The sequence below is a fragment of the Hirundo rustica genome, chromosome 3 (assembly GCF_015227805.2).
Source record: "Hirundo rustica isolate bHirRus1 chromosome 3, bHirRus1.pri.v3, whole genome shotgun sequence".
Lineage (NCBI taxonomy): Eukaryota > Metazoa > Chordata > Aves > Passeriformes > Hirundinidae > Hirundo > Hirundo rustica.
Window position 1 is genome coordinate 38,336,715 of NC_053452.1, and position 27,688 is coordinate 38,364,402.

The 27,688-nt window shown below is 36.5% G+C and overlaps 1 protein-coding gene across 1 annotated transcript in view; it reads right to left on the reverse strand.

Moving 5' to 3' along the window:
• PRKN (parkin RBR E3 ubiquitin protein ligase) overlaps positions 1-27,688 on the reverse strand; it is a 680,335-nt gene that overhangs the window by 41,702 nt on the left and 610,945 nt on the right. The gene's annotated exons all lie outside the window — the stretch shown is intronic.

Here is a 27,688-nt window from a genome sequence, read left to right on the forward strand (position 1 = left end):
CCGAAAGTGGGGCTCCAGCGCAAACATGACAGCAGCTCTATTTCAGGGCCTTGGACATATTTTCATCTTACCTGTGAGGTTTACAAGCAGTTTTTCAAAATTTATATTCCAAGATATGCATTCCATAAAACCTTAGAAAAAGCTCTTGACGCAGAAAGAACAAGTTAAGCAAAAGAGCTGTAAGAGAAAGGATGGGATATGCAGGCTGCATGCAAAGGAAATGTCTGTATACAGTTTGAACACCTTTAAGCAAATTTCCTCCCATTCAGACAGCTGGGGTGTGTTTTTGTTTCATTGTGTTTGGTTGGTTTTTGCTTTAGTTTCTGTTTGTTTGTTTTGTTTTCCCAAATGCAATTAGTTCTGAATTTCAAAGCTCTAGGATGTTCCCTAGGAGCTCACCAACCACGCCCCCAGTTTCAGACTTCCCCACCTGCTACTCAGCTCAGTAGTCCGGTTAAACTTAAGAGAAGCATCGAAAAATTCAGAAGCACTTCCCAGCACTAAGAAGGACTCAGTCTCTTTAGGACAGAAAAACCCCAATGCCCAAGGTCAGAAAACCTGTAAATTCTTCCGTGTCATCAAGCAATTCTGAACCTATATACATTTGCCACATGCAGCCTCTGTTCCACAGTTAATCTTAATCTGACTTCTATGTTTCCTAACCAGCAAAAGCCTTTTGTAAGCACAGAGTTCTGGCAACTTTACTTTTGAATGTGATTATTTCTTCTATTCAATCATCAGGAGGATATCCTATGATTGCCTATCACACAATGATAGAGTAGAAAACCAGAATCTGTATTTTCATTTGAAAGGCCATTCCTTTCACACTTTTCTCAGTCTCCTTCCCTTTCAACCCAAAATGCAAAATACCAGTTACCTAACTGTGTACATATTTATTTGAAATACATAAAACACAGAAATTTTGAGTTACAAACACTGTAACCAAAAAATCAGACACTGAAGATTTCTTACAACCCAGTGAAGTGTAGGCTTTTATGAGATTCTCAGTAAAAGCAAAAGAAATTGAACAGTTTGGATCTGGTTTTAAACTTCTGCCCATGGATTTTAATACTTAGTAATACAATAAGCTGTGGAATTTCACTTCAAAGACCCATCTCTATGCTGAATATTGTTAGAAACACAAAGTACATATGAAGAGGGCACATTAACATTATCAGGAGTACACGACTCTGGAACACATAATGCATTATTTACTGTGCGTGCTGAACTTTTTAACTGTGGTAGGAAAACAGATCAAACAACAGGCAAAAGGAGCTGGGTTTTTAAGACTATTTTCTTAAACTACTTTAATACAAGAGAACAGGGAATTGTTTGAATAAGGATTTTATATACATATATGCATATAAAAATTCTGGGATTTTTTTTTTTCCCAAATGAAGTTCAGGGCTGATTATGTATGAAAGGCAAATTATTCTCTCAACCAACAGAGGATGGTCTCTATAGATCAGAATATCAACAGAGAACTGTGGTAAAATTCTTTACTTGTCAAAGACTACATTATACATGGGCTGTAAATGAATGGATTTCAGTTCTAAATTCAGACACTCTTTCAATTCACAGAAAATTGAACTTATTCTAAAAAGAAGAAATATCGAGTATTCACTCTCTTTCTAAAATTATCTGACGGCTTCACTGGTTAATGACATACAGCCTGCCATTCCTCCAAAAACCTGTGAAAACCACAGGTGCTGTGTCACTAATGCACTGTTCTCACTTTTAATAAAACCGTAGGCATGGACCAGGCTTTATCAGAAACAATATCAACATACTTAGGGCCTTGTATCCGGCTCACTTATGATACATTGCCAGTGACTATGACTAAGAAGATAAGTGCACATATTAATGATGCCTGTGCACCTGAGAAAAGGCTGTATATGCTAATATGGCATTTTATTAACTTTTGACTTCCAAGCTCCTCATCCATAACATTTTTTGCAACAGATTTTGAAAAGGAACTTATTTATCTTTGGAAAAGCTCATGTCCTTTTCCAGGTCTTGGTTATGATTACTTACTCTTCTGAGACTATACAGTGTCAAGAGAGCTTAGCTGTAGGATCTCTGATAAAATAATATGTAGAAATAATCTCTAAAATGAATCTTGTGTGTACAAAGAAAATTAGTGACTTGCTTAGTTTATCAAGCTGTATTTGTGACTAGAAGTAAGTCATGGATTCAACACTCTGTTGCCTCTATTCAGTTCCATGTACCAGCTACACTTGTCATGAGTGTTTTTCAACTACGTTTTGACCAAAGGCTTTAAAGAAATTCACTACGATGTGGTTCCTCTCAAAATGCCCATGTCTTTCCACTGTTGTAGCAGACACAAACCAAATGCTGCCCATTGGTTCAAATGAAGAAAAGAAGAATGCACGTAGAAACTTCCTGCTTTGTTTTGCAAAATTCATACATCTTTTACAATGGATATCTCAGACTGCTTGCAACTTAGATGCAAAATCTGACATGCCAGCCACAAGCCATGCAGGGAACATCCTCATCTTCCAATGCTCTAAATGTGGGTCAGCTTTCATAGGAAAATTCTGTTCTATTGAACATCACATTATGCAAAATGCAGATTGAAGAAGAAATAATAGCATCTTATCTAAATGAAAAGGAAGAGATTCTCCTTCATGACACTCATTTCTATTTCTGCTTATTGGTTTAAGTCCCAGTTCTGAGCAATGCTTTTGTCCACATGCTGGACTGATTCTGAAGCACTTCCTAAGCCAGTCCTGCCTGGCAGGGACGCATCAAGGTGACCCTGTCTAGACAGGGCCATTGGGCAGCAAGGGCCTGCTGCCTTCCCACAAGATTTGGTCAAATGGCCTTACAAGACATTTAACAAGGGTGAAAGCAGATGACAAGAGCTTTTCCTTCAGCCTTGGGCTTTTCTTGCCCTTGGGCAGCCCTTGAATTTACAAGGGCACCAGCTGCTAGAAAGGCTTAAAGAGAGGCAGAGCTGAATAAAGAATCTCCCCAGAAGGTGAATGCAGCCCTGGGCACGCTGGGGAACAGACATGTTGCTGAGCATATGTCTAGGTCACAAATTTGAAGTACCAGGATTTCAGTTTCCTTCGGGGAAGCTCTAGACCCAGAGGAAAAATCTCCAGCTGAGCTACCAGGCCCTTCTCCCCGCCTTACGCCCTAAAAAATAAATAAAACAACGCTTCTCCTGCCAAGGGCAAGAGGAAAAAAAAAGAAAAATGAAGAGAATGAGGTTTGTCCCTAGCCACTTAACAGAGACAGTGTAGTTCTGCCCTCACATCCAACTTAAGACAAAGCCCAGGTATCTTTGAATGGCAAAATTTTAAGACTGGCCAAATTCAAAGTCTTTCACTTTTGTGGCACATTTATACCTACACACAGAGGAAAATCCAATTCCAAGTATGACTAAACTAAAGATTTTAGTTCTGAAGAGGTTGTGTTGGCTCACAGGATGTCTGCCAAGGGAGCATGCAATCTGTGTGTCTCTTTTTATACTCCTGACACCAGAGGAGAATGGAATGAGGGAAATTACATCTGAAATAGCAAATGTAGGGGTTTTGAGTCACCACCCAGAAGCGCCTTTTTATAGATGAAAACTGCAATCGTTTTGACAAGCAAAGTGTAGTTGGGTGTTCTTTGTATAATTTGACTTATCTGGGTTTTCTTTTTATAAATCCCTTTCCTGCCCACAATGGCAATTTCCTGTTTACTGTCTTTTCCAAGTACCACATTCATTTGTTTTCGTTTGTAATTAGGACATTAAAAATTACAGCAGTGCTCAGTCATAAAAGCTGAATACTGTCACTTGCTTTACTAGTAGAATTGTTTTGTTCTTACAGACAATGGACGAGAAGAGAGAGAGAAAGTAAAAATATTTATTTGTTGCATCACAGCAAGTATGTTCTTCAGAATGAAAATAACCATGAATTTCTCAATTCTAACTTTTCTATTAGAGGTCAATTCTCTTTACAAGGGAATGGGAATTGTTATTTGTTACTCTTTATTGCTAATGAGTTTAGTGTGTTCTGAAAATATTTCTGTGAAATATGATATGCAATTTATTTTTGTGAACATTAACACAAATAAAACTTGATGGATCGATATGTTTGCAATGAGAAGTGAGCAATTCCAACCATACTTAAGATTAAACCATATTTTTTTTTTAATTGAGTACTATTCTGGAAAAAAAGCATTGTGTAACACTACAGTTCCAAAAAGAGACATCACCGCAACAAAAAAACCCCAAAAAAACCCCACTATATCTATATCTAATCTATATCTATATCTATATCTATATCATCTATATATCTATATCTATCTCTATCTCTATCTCTATCTCTATCTCTATCTATCTATATCTCTATCTATCTATATCTATATCTATATCTATATCTATATCTATATCTATATCTATATCTATCTATATCTATATCTATATCTAATCTATCTCTAGCTCTTCTAAATTCAGCAATAAGTAACTAACTCAAATGTGGAATATTTTTAATATTTTTAATGCTCTTATGGAACTCAGCATTCATCCAGAGAAAGTAAAATAGAGGAGAAAGCAATGAGACTGTACCGGCACTGCTTTGCTAAGCTCAGAACATTGTGTCTAATACCACTGGTTATGTAAATCCAATATTTGTATCATCATTTGCAAAAACATTTGATTCACTAATTGTGCAAATTTAATAACTGTGTTTTTGAAAAGCTATAGTGTGCACAAGGTCTTCTAGTCTTAGTTCAATTAAATTTTGTTTGGCTTCAGTTTTCATACACTGGTTCTTGTTAAACTCTTACATTATTAGTTTTAAAGTCCTCTGATGGATTAGAAAGTCTATTAGTACTGTCCCCAGGAAGAGGATCAGTCATCCCTTAGTATCTTTTGCTTACTTAAATGAATTGAGCAGTCTCAATTTTTAAGGCATTTTTTCCAGTTCTAAAATAAATTCTACCAGATCCTCCTCAAATTTTCAGCTGTTCCCACTCAATTGTTCCCTCGTGTATTCTCATATCCAAGAATCACCTGTTTTTGTTGCATCATTTTGGGAGTGCATGGGTGGTTGAATGTTCCTTACAACCCAGTGATACATGTCAAGGTCACCTCTTTCTTAAATGTAATATATTTGGGAGGTTATTGTACAGCTGTGCAGGTACATTAAAGCACATTTGCTTTGTGATCTCAGTGCCTGAGAATGAGTGCATCATTGTCTATAGTTCCTATCAGTCTTTGTGCCATACACCAGTTCCCTGATGGGTCATTTCCATTTGTCTCCAGATCACTGATTAAAATGCGGCTTCGTACCAATGTCTATGAAAGTCCAATGAAATCACTCCCATCCAGGATAATTTCTCATTGGCAACAAATTTTTGACATCTGTTCAGTACATTAGAATGTCATAAGTCACAAAGTCAGAGCCCTTGCAATAAATCATAATGTAGTGTTTCTATCCAATTACATTCATCAGCCAAATCTGCCATGACGTCTGAGATTTAAATCAAGTTTGTTGACAAGAGTTTCTCTTTAGAAAGTCATGCTGTCTGAAATTGATTACTTTCTTGTCCTTTGAGTCTTTATTAATTTAATTTCATTGACACTTTCTTGTTTTTGTCAGGAATAGGTGTCAGCCTAACCAGCACTTGGGACATCCTGCTTGACATTTTTAATAGGGAAAAGACACAATATACTGCAACAACAGCTGGCACTTCATCACTGTTGTTATTTCATTTTACCAGTCCAAGATTAACTAGCAAGAGCACCAACAGACTTTAGATCTCCTTATCAAGTACTTCTGAACATGTATTATAAAAACTACCTATTTGGAAATATTAATGCCAAGCAAAAATTTATGCAGTTCTTCCAAGTTAGTAAAAGACTGGAAAGTCTGTGTGTGAAATAAAATGCCTTGTGATACTTTTGTCCAAATGCAGAGCTAAAATATTTATGGTGCACTACTGATAATTTTGCTGACTGAATCTAAAGATGAGACTACCAAACTGAAATTTATTTAACATTGGATGTACTTATGTTGGTTATTCCTATCTTTTAAATTTTTCATATCTCTAGAAACCATGTATATTTGTTTCGCTCAATCTCGAATTTCTTTTATTGATTTCCTATTCTTGACAAATTCTAACTGATATTTAAAATAACCTATATTTTCTTAATCCTATTTGTCATATACTTCTCTCTAACTCTGTTTAATGTCTTCTTTGGACGAACTGTAAGCCAAATCTGCCTTTTTCCTATTAAGGTCAATAAAGAATTATGTTTCTTGAATAATGGATCATTACTACCTATTAATTCATTCTTAAGAGTTCATTCTTCATTTCAAGAACAGTTTATGTAATATTTATATTTATATTTGAAAATATGTAACACCTGTACTCCAAATTTAGCAATCATATTTTGTGAAAATATTCCTTCTTCATTATGCTCCAGTGAACACATGATACATTTTGTACCATTTAATATTTATGTAAGCAGTCATGCTTGCAAAACCTACAGAATAAAGTGCTTTAGTAGGCAGGAACAAGCCTGATGGGTTTGGCCTCTGCATTTCAATAATATGATCACTTTATGACTGCCTGCTGACATTTTCAAAATATTCATAAACTGGTTTCCTAACTAAAATCTCTAACAATTAAAAAAAAAAAAAGAGTTTTTCTTGTGCATCTTCCTAATTCAGTCTTTTTGTAACTTCCATGAAGAATTTAAGCTCTATACCAGTTATTGTCAGGACAACAGGCTGAGAAATTTAGTTAATTTGTTAATTAGTTAATACCTTATTCCAAATTAATATATGTTGGATTTATTAAGAATGCTGAGAGGTTAAAGTTGCTTATCATAGCTACTGAGATACAGTTTAATCTATGTCTCTATACACAAAATAGTTTATAAAGGAATTTATCTGTATCTTCACTGGAGGTGGTCAGGGTTTGAGACGGACCTGGATCTGGATTGTGAACTGAGAATGCTGTGACATGGAGTTTGGGCCTCCTGGGATTAGACAAAGCACACAAATAAATTTGTATCTCCAGAACTGAGTTTAGAGCTAACGCTCAGCATAGGGCAATGTGGCTGCCATTACTCCCCTGTGCTTAACCCTATACCCTGGAGAAGAGAAAAAAATGCAGCTACATATTTCCTACTTGATATTAAGTATTTCTTACATGGCTAGCAAATATGAATTCTGGTAAAAGGCTTCTATTAATTCTATGGATGACAATAGGGCCGGGTATTGAAGCATGTCCCTATTTCTGCATATGCCTGATGGTCTTCGGTAGAATTTCTTCCCTCATTGATCATCTTTCCAGCTGTCCGTGGCCGCACAGAAATCAATGAGACAGGATTGCAACTCCTCACCAAATCCTTGCAGGTCCTTGGTGACTAAGTGCTATTTTTCAGAACTCTCCTTGAGCAGACTACAAAGAATTATACAATAATGTAAGCATAGCTTCTGAAGCTTTTTGAACTCAGTCTGGATGAATTACAGGGATCAGAAAGCAGCAGTCTGCACTGGCAGAAGGGTGAAATGGGTGGCATTTCCCAACTCTGAGCCATTTCTGGCCATTTCAGGCCTCAGAAACTTTAAAAAACATTCAGTGCTTAAAAAAATCGGTCATCGAGAGTTAGATTTCACGAGTGCTTATGCATACCTAACAGGCTTATGCATACCTAACATCTACCAAGAAATGAAAAAGTGTTTCTTGATTTTATAAGGCATTTTGATGTACAGGGTTTATAGTCATGCTCATCCATGACCAAAAGCCATCTGTCTCAGAATCAATGCAGCTTCAGAAGTTTTGCTTACATTTTGCTGCTCGAGGTATCCTGTACAGTGAGAGAGTTCATGACAGTGAGAGATAGTGAGAGACAGCTCATGACAGCATATTTCAATAAAGTGCCAAAACTGTTGGTCTGTGATGGGGCATCACACTAGGAAATTAACTGTTAATCATTAAAAACAAAAAAAAGGAAAAAAAGAAAAAAAAAAAGAAAAAAAAGAAGAAAGAAAGAAAGAAGCTTGCCATGGTTCTACCATGGTCCCACACATGAGGGAAGGTACTGAGGATGGCATTGTGTTGCTGAACTTCATTAACCTATCCCATTTCTTAATCCAGACTGAAGCAAGCACAGTGGCTACTGCTTTCTACAATCTAGACTAATTTGTGCAGCTCTCTAGCACTGCTGCTTTAGAGTGTGATCCAGCAACTCAGATTTCCTGTTCCCATTGTTATGCAAGGCCCACACAGCAAGCACAGAAAATCAAGCAAGGCAGGTTATTTCTCTTTGAATCAATTAGAATGGCACATTGGAAAGACAATAATCTTCCTGCGCACTGTGTTTAAAGGAAATTAAAGCTTTCTGAAGGATAAAAAACATACCATCTGAATTTTAAGGATTATAATTATCCACAGTTACATGCAAGTGAGATAAAAAAGGAATCTTCCCTTAGTTTTAACATGATCTCAAGGTGAAAACAAACTGATCTGCTTGGAACTGTAAAATACGTCTGAGATGAATGACAATTTGATTGGTAGCAAAAACATTTAGCAGGTGAAAACAAAACAAGGAAGAAGAAGATGAAAGAAGAAGATGTTGCATGTTGTTTCAGTTTTGAACCAATTCAAACTACATGGAAGGTCCCCCAAAATAAGTTTCACATGTCAACTACTTTTACATGTGGAATCTGAGTTTCAAAATTCTCTTGAGTTCTGAGAAGTCTTCTTGAGTTCTGTTTGGACACATTTTTGTCACCTTTTGAGAGAAAACAACAAGAGCACTTAAAGGTTCTGACTGTGCACCTTGGGAAAAACTAATCTTATACTTCCACTGTCCCCACACTAATGCAACTAGGTTTTAGTGAACTATCCATTTCTCCTCTAGGAAGAAAAGAAAATTTTGAAAGCACAGGACAGATTAATGCTTGAACTTGCAGGTACTTGAACTACTGGATTTTCCCATGACTCTTTAAATTTAGTATCTTATTAAGTCTCTGAGAGATGAAGTGACAACTAGAAAGTCCATGATGCATCAGAAGTAGTGGCATACCTTGAAAAGAGTCGACAGCACTGATGGCAGTAGGAGAATCTTTAATCTACAGACACCTTTCAAAGTTTGGTACCATTTGATACCCTCAACGAAGAAAAAAATGTCCCCAAAATTGCAGCCTCATTTTATTAAATTCACACTTTTCAGAGTTCACTGCCATGCTAGAATTTTCTTAAAGACATTTGAAGACTTGTCAGATGTATTATCTTAGCCTTGTACTGTCCTATATACCAAGACCATCATCCTAAAGCTGATACTGTAAGAAAGCTTCTTCTTACATATGTAATCACAAAGAATGTGCAAATTTCTACTTCAAAATATCCCTTAAAGTTGATCAGTATTGCTGCAGAGATGTAAGGTATTGGAAACAACTTTGGGACGAGATATTACACTACAAAAATTGGCATCTATTGTTTAGCTATCACTAAAGTAATTAAAATGTCCTAAATATGAGTTGAAGCCAAGGATGTCTTTCAGTTATTCTCAAAAGGGTTTTTTTTCCCCAGTCTCATTTTTGTTCTCTTTGCTTATGAAAAATACAGATACGTTGGCTTTGCAGATTTCTCAGTTTCCAGAACCACCTAAGAATATTTTTTTTTGCAAAATGACAGAGTACTAGATTGATGTCCCTCCCTCTATTTCAGCCTTCCTTCGTTGTAAGGTAAAATTATCCTTTTCCTCTTCGCCTAGTCCAGAATTGTGTGTAGGTAGATAACTAAACACTGGTTTCATATTGTTTGTCTTAGCTGTAACAGGGTTTAATAAAGGCCTCTTTCTGGTTTAAAGTGATTTATTTGTATGCCTTACAGAGGACCTTTCTTTGAGGTTGCTCCTACTGAGAATGAAGGGAAGGAGAAAAAGGTGAAATGGGCACAGTGAAGCTGCTTAACGCACTAGGAATTAGAAGTCATCCAACATTTATAAGAACAGTCTTATCCATTCAAATGTTTTCTCATTTTGTGCTCTATTTTGTACATGCTTCCACATGGTCAAGCTATTTGATCATTGTTTCTTAATTTTAGTAAAAATGGGATGAACACTGAAGAATTCCAGCATAAGCACTAACCTGTGCTATTTGTTTACTTTTTCTAGCAAAATGAATCCACATCTGCCACTTCTTCCACAGGAATATCAATTTCCAGGCTGACAGATTTGCTGGTGACATCATTCTGCTATACAGGAAAAGATAACAAAAGTTGTCCTGCCCAAACATGTAAAAGTTTATCACCACTATCTGTCATTTTGCAGGTTTGTATACATTGGACTTCAGTGATTTTCATTTGGCAGACATACAGTAAACTTTGAATTTTATAAGGCTGCAATGTTTATGTAAAATCTACTTACCTGAACTATTGATTAACAGAAGTCTCAAAAGCTCTTGAAGAATTTTTGAGATTTTTTTTCTCTGTACATTATTTCTAAGTGAAGGTGACAAATTAATTTTCAATTGAATGTGGGAATTTTGATAGTAGTTTTCCAGTTTCATAGAAGCTTCACAGGTTCCAACAAGTAGCAAAATCCATCCATCATTCTAAAGCGTCACTGCTGGAAGCTCCCAATTCCTCTCTTTCAAATTCAATGTCTTGACATGGGCTAAAACCATGAGTAATGTTTTGCAATCATTGCAGTCTTGCATGGTTGAATCAGGTAGCACTTCCTAAGTGTCCTGAACTTTGATCCCAGAACAACAGAGAATGGATTTCTCTTTCTCTCTCCTTTCAAATTAAATATATTATAAGCAACTAAGATTTTCTCAAAGCAATCTACTGTTTTCTTCCCAAATAGTGCACTAAGCTTTTAGCATCTGACAAGTCAAGAATGTGAAAAACATAAGTCTGACATTTTCCACAGCATATCTAAGAAAAGAAGACAGAAAATATAGCTAGAGGGTTTGGGTGGAGCAGACATACCCTGACTCTGTCTGACTTTAATACTGAACAGATGGGGCTCTATCACTAGATGTTTCTGTTGTTCAGCATTGAAAGTATATGCTTCTTACTGTAGTCTTGAAGGTTTAATATCCTGTAGTTTTTTAAGTGTGTTGAACTATAGCTCCATTAGATTGTTTACAGGTATTTTTCCATAGGTCTGAAGGGCTGTCTTTTAATTTCCAACAGTTATTTTTCTAGCCACAAGCTCAGCATGCACTATAATAATAATAATAATAATAATAATAATAATAATAGCAGTAATACATCTCTGAGGATGCATTGGAACACTCACCTCTGTTTCTAAGACTAAAAAACATCATGAAATTACTGCTCATGCTATATTCAGTCACCAAAGCCTCCTACCAAAAAATACAGTCCTTAAAATGTGGAAAACAGAAAAGGAGCCATTCTGCGGGTCTGACATTTTCCCTACATAATTTAAAGAGATCTCTTCCAAAATTTAAGGAAATTTCCACAAAACTTGGTTTAAGACAGCCAGTCCTGCAGACATAAAGGAGGCATCAGGTTTTCCATACAAGTGTTTTCCATGTCCCCAAAGATTAGTGTTAGAGCAACATTCGTCATGCCTGATGCTGCATATTATGACATAGAAAAGGCTACTCCTGCTAATACTGACCTGTAATCTGATAAAGAACATGTAAAAAGTGATTTAGCTCTGACCCACATGGCCACACGTCTGTGCACTTCTGGATTCCCAGATTATTGGAACAGTTAAATATTTTGCCTTGAAAAATGTCAGAATATTTCCATTCAGAAATATTTGTTAGATCTGCATTGAGGTAGATCTAATTATTGCATCCTGGGATGCAATAATAAAACAATGTTTCACCTCAAACTGTGTGAAAGCAATGATAAGTTGAATTATTCCACAAGGTTAAAAAAAAAACCCAAACTTTTTTATACCACGATTCTTCCAAGGCACAGTGCTGAAAAAATATACTTCTTCATCATAGTCATACTGCTCCGAACATTCTTTTAAACATACGGATCAGATCTCTTTTTAATGTTTGATACATTATCCCAGAGATAATTATTTAGCTATTCAGACTGGTTCTCTGGTGGACTTAAACAAAGCAACACCCTGCTATAAGAAAAATAAATACAAGAATGATCTTTCTTTGGGTGGTATATCAGGTTCTTCTTCATGCTAGTGAGTCCCTTAGAAAATCCCAGACTAGTCCATTAGAGCTAAAATGATTTTCTTCCTTGATCTTCACCAATTGAATGCAGAACAACTTAGAAGTCATTGTTAAGTTCCCAGCTGGGTAATGAACTGAGCTCCTCATTTCTTCCCACCAGAATCAGCCTTCCTGGCTCTATCCATTTTCTGAGGTACAGTGGGTGACAAAAGGATATTAGCATTCTCGTAGCCTTCTTTCTCAAAGGAATAATACGTGTTTTCATCCACCAAAGAACCTCTTCTCCTAATAGGCTGATGGAAATGGCTTCAGTAAAACTCTTGTATGTTAAAAGACCAACTCATGAAGTCACTCTCTGTGTTTTCTTACTAAAAATTGAATGGGTATGTGAACACTGGAAGTGCTACTACCAGGAGTTGCAGCTTACCCTAAAGATACCACCTTGTTAATTTAAAAACTGTGTGCCTTATAGTTTCAAACCCCTTTCTATAAATTCATACATATGCTGAGCTGAAGCCTGTAAAGAGGAGCAAGAATTTCCTAAGCTATAAAACATCTCACCTTCTTCAGCTCCCTCTTTAGAGTTTCCTTAGTGGGAAAGTCTGCCTTCCTATGGTCATGGAAATAGGCTTGTGAGGTCAGTGACTGCCATTGTTGACAGATTATCTGAGAAATAAATTTCTACTGTATCAGAAAATGCTTAAAAAGGCATTTCAAGCTTAAATTTACCCAATTAAATAGACTTACTTATTATATATATATTCTTCCACATAACTTATTTTAAAGAATTGCATTTGAGTAACATATCTATTTAATTTAGATTCTGTTCTTTAACCCAACCTCATTGGGGCACTGCAAGATCAACCTAAAACACCCTGAGTGTTTTCTGGCTTGTTCAAAATACCTAAGCAGAAAACTGTTTCCTTTGTCTCTGTATCACAATAACATCTTAAAATAATTATGACATGTCTATATATCTTAGCAAAAGAAGTACTTGGCAGGGGTAACTGGGACTCAATTGTTATTTCCAGTTAATGCTTCCTCCTGATACAATTCCACCATTTCAATAGGAACAATATTATTCTATCTAGAATAACCTATTTTGCCCATTGCTTTACAGCCAAGAAATTAAACTTTTTCTACTGCTGGAATCTAAACAGATGTGATATAGCTTGTCTAGGTATTACAACAGAAATAAAACACTTAGTATCGTACAACAGCCTATTACAGAGATAAAATGGTGCAATCCTGATAAAGATACAGAAAAGGAAAAGAAACACTATTTCACTGTGAGAGTGTTTTGTGGATAACAAGCAATAAAGCAACAGCTATTTTACGTGCTATAATTACTGGGCAGTGCAGACTGCAGTTTTATAGTTTTTAGGTCTGTGTCATCTCTAACTGTCCTCTGTGGGATTTTTTTTTTTTTTTAACCAAGTTTGGTTTCCGGTGTTTGGCCTCTGCTGTTCTTTGGAAACCTCCACTGTGATCAGCACAAATAGCATTTTTACAAATGGTTACACTGTGCAACCATCCATCTAGCCACACTTCACACTATCCACACATATTTAAAAATAATATGATTTGGAAAGGCACCCCTAGAGAAGCTGTAAGAAATGAGGAGCAAAGAGGGCTGGGTGGAGGAACAAAGTTCTGGGAGATCAGTAAACATGAAGACATGGAAGAAGACAGAGCTCAAGGCTAACCTTCCACTGTATGAATGGCATTGATGATGAATGACAGGGGTTTCTTTTTTTTATGGCTTGTTTTTAGAGGACAGCACAGGGGAAATGTCTAGGAAAATGTAATGCTTGATGGATTTCTGATAGCTGCAATGCTTTAGGTTCATTTAAAGATACAATTTAAAATTGCCTTTAAAAATTGTATTTTGAAGTATTATTTCAAAGATTTAGTAAACAGGTGGGAATATGTACATTTCTCTTTTTTGTTTCTCTTGACCAGCTTGTGAGACAAATTGAGTGAGAGAGATTTATATGTTTCAGTCTGAAAATAAATTCACTACCGCAGGAAAAAAACCTAAACTTAGGAGTTTAGGCTTCAGGTGAACACAAACTGAAAATAAACCACATACATAAAGCTATGAATATATAATCTGGGGAGAATGTGCCCCAAGACTGGAAGGAAAATATTTAAGAGTATGGGGTTCCAATAGGAAACCTGCCCCATTTCACATGGTGGGAACCCTGGCCACTGCTGAGGATCTGCATAACCCAGAGCTCACAGCTGAAGACTCCACAATTATGAACAGTGATGACAACCTCTGGCATTCTTATTAGTATTAGAATTAGTAACAGCAGCAACAGTTTTTTCTCCTAGATTGCTCATCTAACAGAAGAAAGTGGAGATGACAGCTTAGGTACAAAACCTGTTAAACTCACTGTATTGGACACATAATAAAAAATTGCTGATACTTCAATATTTTCATCAGAATATCCTGCTAATATGGCAAAGCATTTAAACACACATATCTTTCCTAACATAAATCACTGGCTACTTCTTATTAATACTTGCTGCTCATTTCAAACATGTGGTGCTAGCTGTAATATCTGTGTGGTATAGCAATCTGAATCTCATCACACCACATTTCTTCACTCTTACTCATCCTGCATGTAATCCACTAAGTCAGCTTTCTCTACTCATACCACAGTTGAAATTTTAAACCCCATTTTGTATCTATTATTACAATCAGATGGTTTTTAATAAACCTTTGTCATATATTTAAAGCAATAAGAAGACTGCTGATAGGAAGACCGAATTTTTTTTCTTTCCAGGCCAGACTATGCCCTAAACTCATTTTATGGATACTTAACTTGGGCAGAACAGTTTATAAACAGACTGTACTTTTTGCACTAGTCACTACAGCAATGAATGCTCTCTGAACTTTCAGAAGTTACCTAAGCCTTACACATTAATTTCTTGATGTCTCTTTTCACAGATCCAGAGCTGCTTTCCAGTAAGGTTTTAATATCAGGTAGTCCTTTCATAATTCATGGCATAAACAGGTAGAACTTAAAACAGTAAGATTAAGGCATTTGAAAATAATTTTGCGGATACATCATACACGTATTTAAAGAATGTAATGTGTTACGATGATAAGAAAAAACCCCCTCTAACAAACTTCATGGCTCTTACAAGCATTTTAAGCTCTGATTTGACAGATAAAATGAGGTATAGGTTACCTAAGGCTAAACGTTTAAACGTGGGCTCCTGATACTGAACACCTCTTTCCACATTTAAATTTCAGGGCTGTGTGAATTAATATTTCCCCAAAGAAGACGTTTTGCAATTAAATAACTCTTGGGGATACTAAACATCTTATTTTTGTTTCCATTTCTCTTGGAGAATTTTTTGCTATTCCACAGTTCCCAGTGGTAGTTTTACAGGATGGGGAGAAGCCATGTAATGTGAAAAATGCATCTGTAAGACAAAGTGATAAATACCACCAAGAAGCTATTGACAAATACCTACTTATTAGAATAGTGAATAATACACTATCATTTTATTGTGCCACCATTTGGATTTCAGTTACTGTTTTAGACAGTCATGTGAAAATATGTCCCTTAGCGACTTGTCAGTTTTATATGTTAACTGTAGCAGTGGCTGAAGCCATAAACCTTCCCTCAGGGCTTTTGTCTTGAAAACTAGACCCTATTTACTCCTAACAATTTTCCTCTTGTGGTGAAAATATCCAAGATTTAAAAGTATTAAAGAAGCACAGGGGAAAAGAACTAATATGAACTCTTGATTCTAAACTAATTAATGATTCAGTTAACTACAGTTAATAATCTGAAACTAGCAATGGCTTGGGTAATGTAACAGTGTTCATGCATTCTGAAGGAATACAATGGGTATGCAGTTTTCTTCTTTTTCTGGTGTCACTGTCGAAATGGACCAAAAATGTATAGCTGTATTCATTCTACCCCCAGGCAGCTCTAACTGTGGTATGAAAAAGAAATCACATATGGTAATAAGTATCAAACAAATGGTACCATAAAAGCCTATCCATTTATATTAAAATCCTTTCTGTGATCTGAAAGAAACTAATGAAAGCCCCAGCAAATACAGTTTACAAGCCTATGTGAAGCTTGAGACCATTTGTCACATAAGCTCAGACTCATCTATCATTAGAGGTCAGCAGTGAAAAAGAAAACAGATTCCCAGAAGCCCCAAAGAAAAATGTTCTTGAAACAGCAAGGTCATGCAGGAGTGTGTGCTCAAGAAACACTAAGGTCTATCACATCAAACAGTGGCAATGTGTGTGCCATTGACACCTGAAAGATGGTGGTGGTTAGCCTCAGCATGGAGTGCTGAACTTACTTTTTTCGATATATCTTGACAGCATTTTCCTTTGGTTTCTCATGCTAAGGCCAAATCTAATTCGTTTCCTAGTTTGGCTGGTTCAGTTTTAGTCTCACAGGAGGCAGCACAATTCCAGTGGCAAAACAATTTGCCCAGCAACACAAAAAAAAGCATGTATTATGAACCTCCCCTCCCCCCCCCCAAAAAAAAAACACCAAACCAAAAACAAAACAACAAACAAACAAACAAACAACCCCATGAAATTACAACATCTGCTAATTATGGAGAGTCCAGCAAAAGGTCTTTGTACCATTTAAATACTCCCTAAATCTCCATGCTAGACCTACTCAGAAATGAGATACATGAAACGTTTTAGCTAAAACATGAGAAAGCAACAGCGTAATTCACAGAAACTCTGAAATAGCTCTCTTTATTAGTAATAATAGTTCAGCATGACTAAGGTTAATGGTTGGTTTATTTTTTGTGTATTAGTCAAAGGCCTGATTCAGGTTCCTTCACTGAGAACTGCTGAGCTGCTGTACAGGCACGGCCATGGCCTTGCTTGCTGCCTTGGGTTAGGGTTCCTTTGTTTAGGCCAACGTGTTTGCCTCTACAACACAAAATCACTGAAGGACTGAGACTCCTGGTTTACTGTTCAGCTCTGTAAAACTGAGCAGAGACTTTGTGGAAGGTACTAACTCAGTTACTTTTTATTAAATATGTGACATGCAAAAAAGCCTACAGATACTTGAGCACAAGAAATTCTTTCAGCAATGGTATTTGCTCTTGCATCCCCTTCCTTCAAAGCTGAATGATTCACCTGTGATGAAACTCTGCCTCAATAGGGTCCTAAAATACATCATCTCTATTTCCACTGAGGAAAATGGTCAGAGGCATAGAACTGTCAGTGCTTTTATAACCCTTCACTTTTCTGTGGCATAGACTCCTGATCCACTTTGACAGGTTAATACACATCACTTATAGGCAACGTCACCCCTGCTAAGCAAACTGTCTTGCACAGAAGCCAACCTATTGCCCTGAATCAATTCTTTTCAGGGACAGAAGACCTGAAATTGAAGACTCATAGTTGTCAATCCTGTGCCCATGCTTCCTGAGGCTCTCATCCCACATGATTAAAACAGGGAAAAAAAACCCAAAAAACAACAAAACAAGAAAGTAAAAATGCTCTCAGGTTCACATGAAAGAAATAATCCTCTGCGTCAGTCAGAAACTGATTGTAAAGAGATTATCCAAGTCATCACCCTTGCTGCGAACCATGAATTTCTTTTGGGTTTTCTGTTCTTGCTTACTGGATGTGTAAATTCCAAAATAAAGGTCTCCTAAACTCTTTCTGGTGAGATTTCAGCCATGATTAGCCTCTTAATGATAATTTGCTATTCCATATTGCAATCAAATATTTCTTTTCACTTTTCTTCTGTGTTACATATTTCTACTGGTAGTTGATGTACAGCTACTTATTACTATTTCTTTTTCATGTCAAATTGCCTTATTTTGGTGATTCCTAACTAAGCGTGGTCTCTTAGATAACCATCAATAATGTAAAATAAAGTATGTGATAGACATAATTGAAACTAGATCTAAATATATTGACATATGCATTAAGTGCTTGGCATCAGTATTAGCATGGCAGACACAAAGCATGACACAGTTATATTACCGTAAGTAGCAAAGAAGATTAATGTGTTTTATCTCTTTATGTCATCATGCAGAGAATCACATCTTAATCCTGCTTTCTACGTGGGGCAAGAATATACTGTCAATTACTAGCGCTTCTATTCTATTCTATTTCTTGCGCATTTGCTGGATTGCTATCAGTAGTAATACTGCAATGCTTGTTTAAGGTTTTCTCCCATAGAAAAGCTGTTCATTCAACCTTCTCTCATTATAATAAATGCACTGTGCTTTCCCCTCACTTTCACCATCTTACAATTCCTTTCTCTTCCCTTGTTAAACCTAGGCATTTCTCAGATATTGTCCTCTTCCGAGCCTTCATTAAATCTTTACCCTAGTCTCCTTCCTGACTGCTGCCATACTCATTCTCCTCCCTCTTTCCATTTTCATTCCCTTTGGTGTGTTTGGGCTTTAGATTTTGCTCATTTTTCTTTAATCTGCTGTAATTTCTTTGTTTCCATAACTCTGTCCTGACCATGCTCTCTAGAAAAGCACAAATTACTCCTTCAGCTTAATTGACTTGACCCTTTTTTACTCTTTTTGGGTGTAACAGTTCTAAGGATCCTGTTCTTTATTTCTTTCTCTTTGTATAACGTATTCTTGGGTGATTCAAACTGTAGGTATTTAACTTGACAATAGGCCTCCTTCTCTACTACATACTTCCCTTTTCCATCCACACTAAATTTTTCATGTACCTCCAGTCTTCTCATAGATTCCTAGTCATGATATAAAGATAAGTATGTTTAAATTAGAACTTTTTATTTTTCTCCTTACTGTATCTTTTGATTTCTGTGGGAAGGAGAACTATATTTACATGTGTAACTTGTTACTCACAGTTCATTTTTGTCTTTCATTTCTTTGTGATGCTTTGAAGTGGTTTTCTTATCCATACATGCATCTGAAAACATTTGATGGGAGCTGTGCTGGCTTGTGTTCCGGTTAATAAAATATCCCCTTTTCTTGCTTCTGATTGCTCTTGCAGAGATCATCTACCTAACCAGTAACTTTAGTTACATTCCTCTCAGTCTGCATCCTCCTTAATCTCTTTTTTCTTTACGAATTTAAGCAAAAGCTATCCGTCATCTTTGAAAGACCTTTCACAGACTATTGTTTCTTTACACACCATCTGTCATTCACCAACAAAAAATATTGATTCCCATCCTTATCAGTCCACCGTGATAATGTCAGCCTCAAAGACCTAACTGTATTATTGCTTTCTACCTCAGTGCATTTCCAGCTCAGAAAAGCCCCCTATAAATAGCTGCATAGAATCTCTTCCCCCAGTTCCGCATCCTCCACAGTGAAGCATCTGCTTGCTTTAATGTCTACCTACAAAAATACTTGAGAACAATTAGGACACTAATCTGCTGAGATTCCTGCTTGTAGTCCTGTCATATAATTTCCCAAATACCTTCACTTGTCTATCTGTTGTCTCGTGTCTTGTCTTTTTATTGTTGTTATCATTTATTTAAAAATATGTTGCATGGTGGGATTTGTTCCTTGGCTATTCTGAATAAATTGCACAGCAAACAAACCCCTGCATGTCTGAATACAGGTATGAGTTGGTAGCAATACTGTATTTAAGGTCAGAGGGAGAACAGAATTAGATTAATGAAGTTAAGAGTTTCAAACTCCATGTTACACTTACGTTTTTCTTAATTATACTTAATGCTCCCTTCAAAACAGTTTAAAACTGCAACGACTCCAAAAAGATGGATTTATTATAAAATGCACAGAAATAAAATTTTATATTAAGATATAGACTACATTCAATAAGTTCCGTTTTAAGAGAGACATACTTAGACATGTTATGGGGTAAAAAACAACCAAAAAATTCTCTGTTACTTTTCCCATCCATTCTTGCAAAATCCTACTGAAGATACAAAGTAGTTATCAGCAATTTCCAAAAAAAGATTATTCCAATACTAGTGTCATGGCAATTAGCTATCACTATCCTTAATAAGCCTGTAGAATATATTGTTAAAAATCTATAGCTGTATTCTTAGAAAAATCAAAAACTTTCAAAACCAAGAATATATTGTTAAAAATCTATAGCTGTATTCTTAGAAAAATCAAAAACTTTCAAAACCATCTTGACACACACTGGTTCTTCACCGTGAATGACCAGGCTGAGATGCCCAAGACACTTTCCAACCAGACAACAGAACAAAAAGCACACAGATCTATAATTAGGTATAAATCCTTTGGCTGAATGAAAGCCCATTATTGAGCCTGAAAATGGAGTCTGGAAATCCAGAGTGCTGTATGTGCAATTCTACACATTATACCAAGAACATTAGGGAGTCTATTATACAGAGGCAACCACACGCCCACACAATAAAAGCAGTGTGCTCGTGTTGTCTTCCCTTTGTAAAGCTTTTTGGAAAAAATGATAATAATAAAAACATATAGAGCAATTTTGAGTCAGGAATTCAAAGGCTGAAAAATCATTATCTGACACAGGGAGAACTATCATATGGAAAATTACTACCTTTAGTATTACCTTGAATGCTTGAAATGCTTTATAGAAAAATGAGAAACATTTTTTCCTTATTACTAAGCTTTCAAAAAAAAATTGTATGTGCAGTACTATTCTACTAGAAAAAGGTGCACTTAGCTCTACAGTGTGCCAAGCACTCAGATGACAAACAGTATTAGCCATTCACAAAAGTCCTGGGAGTCTGGCTTACTGTTGGAAACTTCTGATATTAATCTTCAGAATTTAGAAGTGGCCTTTCATTTTTATCATCTTTGTGAAAAAGGAAGACCGAAATTTTAATTAGTAGAGGAAAAAAGGAAATGTAAAACAATATTTCCACACTAATTCACCAGTCAGCAAGACATTATCTAGCTGTGCTTCCTACAGTCTTTGTGATCCTGTCATGTTACCAGGGTGATATAACTTAAGTACTACAAAACAGCAGCTTGCCTATTCACACCTGCAGCATCTTCTTAAACATATGCCAGTTGTCCTAGCACATTGCAAAATGAAATCAGAAAGAAGTAAATCAGAAGAAATGATTTATTTTTTTCTCCTCTATTCAACTTAAATCACACTGACCAGATTTAGTGACAGGAAACACAAGGAACAGGACTGTCATGGCCTCACAGTGTAACTGGAGACTTTGCCCCTTTTAAATTTAAGTCACGGTTTTTCAGTAGTACAAAATTGTCTCCACAAAACATTGTGACAAAGCCATGCTGTCATTTCAGTAGTGGGCTACATGTTCTGAAGTCTTTTGAGACCCTCCCTACAAGTCACTTTTGAGCCATGAAGATTGAACAAGCATCAGGAAAGGAATGTGGGGAAAAAAAAAAATTAGACCTGTTTCAGTTCAAAAATTCATTTTAATGGCAGAGAAAGATCTATATGAGTTTTTACTTTCTTTGTTTCTCATCCGTAACCTTTAGAAAATTATTTCTAGTTCACCTTTCTCTTTCAGCTCTAAGACAGCAACTACAGGACAGGTAGAATAAGAGCCTCTCTCTGTTAAGAGTTCCAGATTACACTTTAACTGACAATTAACAGATAAAATTATAAAATGAGGATCTTAGACTAGTTACTTAAGTGTTATCTTTCAGATATGATAACAAGTTAGCAAAAATAAAAGCATAAAAGGGCAAGAGATCCATTTGCATACTTGAGCTGGATATTTGGATTCACAAAATATTACTGGCTTTAAGTTAATCAAATTCATGTAGAATGTTTTTCTTGTAGTGGCAGTGTGCCACTTCTGAGTGAGTGACAGGAAGCTGGTAGGAGCACAGGAGGGACACTGCAGCAGGAGATGCCATTTTTACTGTAACACACTCTCCCATCCCTTTACGGTACCTTGAGGGCTCAGCATTCAGTTGGTATCGAGCACTCAGAGGCACAACGCTCTGAGATTTTACTGCAGAAACCAAGGCCCTTTCTGTGTTTGTTTTGTTTGGGCTTTTATTTTTTTTTTTAAATTTTTATTTTATTTGTTTGCTTGTTTTTTGTTTTAAATATTAAATACTTAGAATACTTTAATATGGGGAGAGACATGTTGCTCAGCCGGTCTGAAATCTCAATGTTGTCCTGCATTTCTGGAGCCAGATCTTCAGCTGTTATAAACTGATATAGATGTTCTGTTTTCAGTGAAGCAAAGCCAATTTACATCAACTGGGAATTGAAACTACATCTGGTAAAGCATTCTTGGATCTTGGACACATAATAAAAATTAATATTCATTCAACAAATAGTTACTGTAGGTAATTAATAACTGAAACACTTACTAAATTTTCATCTGTCAAGTGGAGAAGAATCTATATCAGTCCTATATCAAATAAGCAAACAAACAAACAAATTTTCAAACAAAAAGTATTTCTCATAGAATAAATTCTCCATTTATTTTTGCTAAGACACTTCAAAAATTGTTTGGAAATGCTCTACTAAACAAGATCTGGGAGGGTAAATTAAAGTACTAAGTGGTGGATAATTTTTAATGTAGTTTTCCTTCTTTTTGCTCATGTGTACTCCTCTGTGATTATACGGTTGACATTTTTCATGAAGCATGCTGAGCCCAGAGCGAGTGCAGCTTCATGAAATTCAATAGAAAGGCTCTGTGCTATCACTTTCTCATTCAGTCCACACCAAACCCCAAGTTTCATAGCAAGCAATGGTAAAAGACAGCACTAAATCTGATCAGGTTCACAGGCACCTTCAGGATGGAAAGACTGGTTTGAACTCATGAGCAAGATGCAAATATATACATTTTTTTCATTCACAGAAAAGTAAAAAGAAGGACAGTGTCTGTGACTTGGCAATGTGTAAGGTACTGTGAAAAAGCGCATTCTTGCTGAATGGATCAAATCATCAGCAAGACTGAACATCTCCCACAATGAATTATATATATACATGAACCAAATGGAGAGATCCACAGTTTTGCTTTATGGATGCTGCAGCTTCAAATTCACAGGATAACGTGTTCTTTTAGGATTAAGAGATTATTTATTAATTTTGCATTTTCAATGGTAGAGTAGAATTTCTTATCTGATTTCGCATGCACTGCATGGATGGTATGGCATATGCTTTCCTATTAGGGAATGGCTAATGGCTTTCTGAATTAGTCTGAAGGCCTGAGGCAAGGAGTGGATGTGTAGTACATTTGACCAGCCATTAGAGTGTCTTCTGCTGCAAAGAAAACCCTCTAAGCCAAAATGTTTCTTGGGTTTCACATTAGCAGGCTATGTGACCCCTATACCAAAGTTTTCATGCAATGAGCAGCTTTCGAATAGTTCTGCTAAAATTGCAGAAGGAGGTCGGAAATCCTCTTTTCACCTTGTTGCCAGCAGGTGACATATCCTAAAATCCAAACTGTGTGCTAAGGATGGCTGCAGGGATGTTTCCAGTAAAAAAAGGGGCTAGCCCAATTTTCTGTAGATAGAGGTAAACTTTATATTTATTAAAATAAATATTTAAAATTACCATTTAATTCAATAGGATAAGCTCAAAATCGTAGCACTTTTTACTTTTTTTCTGCTCATTTAGAGCAGACTTCTTCAGTGGTGCAATCTAACAGATTTGAAAAATTCAGCAGTTGGTATGGGAGACACAATGTCCACATTATTAATGTTTCAGGAGCTTTATTTCAGACCAGCTTTAGTCTGTCTTGTGGACTGAGTGCTCATTAGCAGCAGGAATGCAAGATATAAGCTCCTGGACCTCATTCTTCAGTTTAATTTCTTCAGGACAAAAGGCCAGTTGATGCACCCTGAGACCACATGATGATGTGAATCAAAGTGCAGTGAGTGGGAAAAGAAATTTGCTTAAAATTGTCTCTTCTGAGATGAGAACACTAAGGCCAACACACATTATGATGTTCTGAGATATTACTACTTTTAAACAATATTATTTCTACTCTGAAGTTTTCAACTCTTTAAAATAAGAATGGTCCTCCATTGTTCCTTTCCACCATTATTCATCCTGACACTTTGCACAGAATTTTAAATTGACCAAATATTTAACTAAATGAAAGAAATAAAGAAAATATATTTTTGTATTACCATGATAGTCTAAACAGTACCTTTTAAAATCTTTCTGATATGAAAAAATTAGATGAAGACAAAGAAAATTATGAAATTTGTTTGCATGAAGTACCCCAAAATCTGAAAGGAAAACAGTCTAATTCTTATCTTTTGATATTATGGATTGAATCTGTTTGTTCAAATAGTTTGTCATCTATATGAGCCAGGGGACCTACATTACGGTGATATTGCTCAGCCTTTGAGCCACTAAGCGCCACACAGAACATCAGAGAGCTGTAAAGGATTGGCTGGCTCTACATAAAACACCTGCAATTTAGAATTTGAACACCAATACATCATTTTCTCACTACTTACTACACCATAATCCATGCTAAAACAGGAAATTATGCATATATTCTAATGAGATCAAACATCATTTAGTGTCATAACTCAGCTATCTAAACTCTACCTAACTTCAGTGTTTAGAGCTCCCAGTTAGCTAGTTCCAGGTCCATTGATTTAGGCTGGATTTAGATAGAGATCCCAGCAGATTTAGTTAATGATTAATCTTCACTTAATCCTTATCAGCTGTGTTCGAATTATTGCCTACTTTGTTTCAGAGTTACATGAGGAAATTGTTTCAGAGTTACATGAGGAAACTGTGTGTCCAGTTTTCTACCAAAGTGAGAAAACTGCAAAGGAACCCATACTGTTGTGCAGATATTTTTTGAAATGGATCACCTAGAAAATGTGCAAGGAGATGTCCAGTTATGGCCAATATCAGTTGCTTCAAAAGAGGGAAGAAACTTCCCATAACACATTTACCTTTGGCTCTGACTTATCCTAAAAATTTCTCTTTTGTCTCTGATCCCATCTTTAAATCTCAGATTTTTTTTTCAAAGCAATCACAGATCAAACTTCCCTGATGTTAGCACTCTTCTTCAAAGAAAAAGTGAAGTCTTTCTGGCAGACACAGTTCTATCTTCCTGTGTATCTGTGTATCTGTTCACCACTCATGGTTTTAACAGCTAGTTCAATTTTTTTTTCCTCTCCCAGTGCTGGTTAAAGCATCAGGGTGCTGCCTGGTCTATGCTGGCAGTTTCACTGAAGCCTATGCAGCCCTCCTAACTTTCACATTCTCAGAATCAGGCACATGACAAGTCCTTAAATTCAGGAAAAAGAGCTGGAATCTCTGGAATGCACAGCAAAGGCAACTCACCCGTGTGTATTAAAAGCTTTTCTTTCTCAAGGATATGTGAACGTCGTGAACATGAATTTTACTACTGAAATGTTGATCTTGATTGTATACCAGAGATGCCAAAAACAGCTTTGGACTTTGCTTTGCTTTGCTATTCAAACACTTAAAACTACCTCACATATTTCATATTCTCACTAACTGCTTTGACAGATAACAATGGAGATGTTTTCAACAGAATTACTCTGTGTCACTTGTTCTAGAACAGAAGGACTGGGATGATTCTGCTTCCTCAGCTATCTGAAAATGAAAAGGTTTCAGAAACTGATTCTTTCTTTTGACTCACCACAGCACCAGGTCTGCACTGCAGGGTCAAGGTATCTAAATCTACAGAGGGGCTATTCTTTGAAAGCAAATTAAGCAAAAAATAGATTATCAATCACATAGCATTTTAGTTCTCAGTGATATGATACAGGAACAGACAGCTGTTTGGAAACTCCTTTTTGGCTTGAAACCCTATTATCTACAGCACCACTTGATGCTCCTAGATGGATGATCTCTTGGCTGACTCTGACTCTGGGTGGAGCTGTGCCATCTGAACACATGTGCCATCTAAATTACTTGGACAGTATCACTAGAGGTTCAATGCCAAGTGACTGTAGGTTTAGACAGGCAGCATACCTAATATTGGAAGCACTGGCTCTTTCATAAAAAATCCCATTCTCCCTGACAATGCTGAAAAATTGGCTTTACTTTCCATCCAATATGTGATTGCACCTGTTGGTGCTTACAGAGATCCTCCCCTCCAGCTAAATCCTTGTAGCAATAAATGACAGTTCAAATGGTTTTAAGCAAGGAGGTTCCTCATCGACCTAGGAAATTAAAACCCCCTTTATTTAGAGATTAGAAAACTAAGTAGGTGTGTTCAAAACTGAAAGGTCTCTAGGGACTCCTCAATACAATCACAAATTCTCTTTTGGTATGCCTGACCTCATTGTGGCAAGTCCAATTAAACAATTTTTAAAAAACACTGTGGGGTATGCTATCAGGATGCCATTTAAGAAGCCACACCTAATATGCTGCCTACCTGTGTTTGTATCCATACTTACCCATAAAATCTGGACTGCTACCCAAATTGTGTTTCATTTGTAGATAAGCTGCCCAGAAGAGATGAAAAATTGCCAACAATTCAGAAAATATTTGACTGCACAGAGTGCTGATGGGAAGAAATACTGGCCAAATTGCTTATGCAGGCACAGTTCTGGGAATTTTCTGCTCTACAAAATAATTAGCTTATTAAATCACTTACTGGAAGGCAATCAAATACCAAACCCTAGCTTCCAGTGAAGGCACAACAAAGCTAACTAGAGTGGTTACTATCACTTTGCTACCAAGGTTGCATATGTTGTGGCTGTATTTAGGTGCAGATTTGCAGAAGAAAATCTTACAATATAAAAAAGAACTTCACTGCTAGGAAATGTTTCCCTTTACCTCTCCATCAAAGTTACAGATGTATCCAGCCTTGGATGATTTACAAACTCAGTCAGCTAATGGAGTCTTTGAGTAGTTCTGCTTGGATGTGGAATAAAAGACCTTAACTAACGATCAATCAGATGAATATCTAAGGGACTTACTCAGGAAGAGAACAACCCTGTATGGATGAATAGGATACACACCCAACCTCTTCAGACAACAGATATTTTCTTTTTCCTAGGAAGGTTGCTGAAGAAAGAGAACAGAGAAGATCTATGATTTTTAAATCCCTGTGAGTATTAGTAAAAGTGAAATTGCTAAAGACAAATCCCTTCTGGTTTTCATTAATGAAAGATGTGTTTGAAATGAGTGCAAAAGGAGACCAAGCCATTCCTGCAGATGAAAGTGATGCAGCTCCTTGTAGGACTTAGGGAATGCTACCACTGCCATGGCACAGGGATCAATGGTGAGAGGAGAGTGCCAGAGACAAACCACAGCCACCGTGACTTCACCACCCTTGGGCCTGACTCCTGGCGGGACGCGCCACGGTAACAGAGGAATGAACTCCTACTTCATGGCTGTGTATCGCCACCCGGCACACACAGGAGAGACAAGAAGACAAAAACCAGATGTCAGCTTACAAGTTTTAACTGAAAAACTACTGGGTGAGCTGGGGCGAACTTCAATTCAATACAAACTGGCATACATTACCCTAATTAAACAGTAAGACTCTCAAGGAAGCAAGGAGGTTTTTAAATTAACTTAGATGATGCTTTTCCTGAGGAAAAGCTAGAAGCATTTAATATTCCAATGCAGGTAATTTTCAGAAAGAAGTATTCTTTCTATTTTCAAAAATATCAAGAATGAT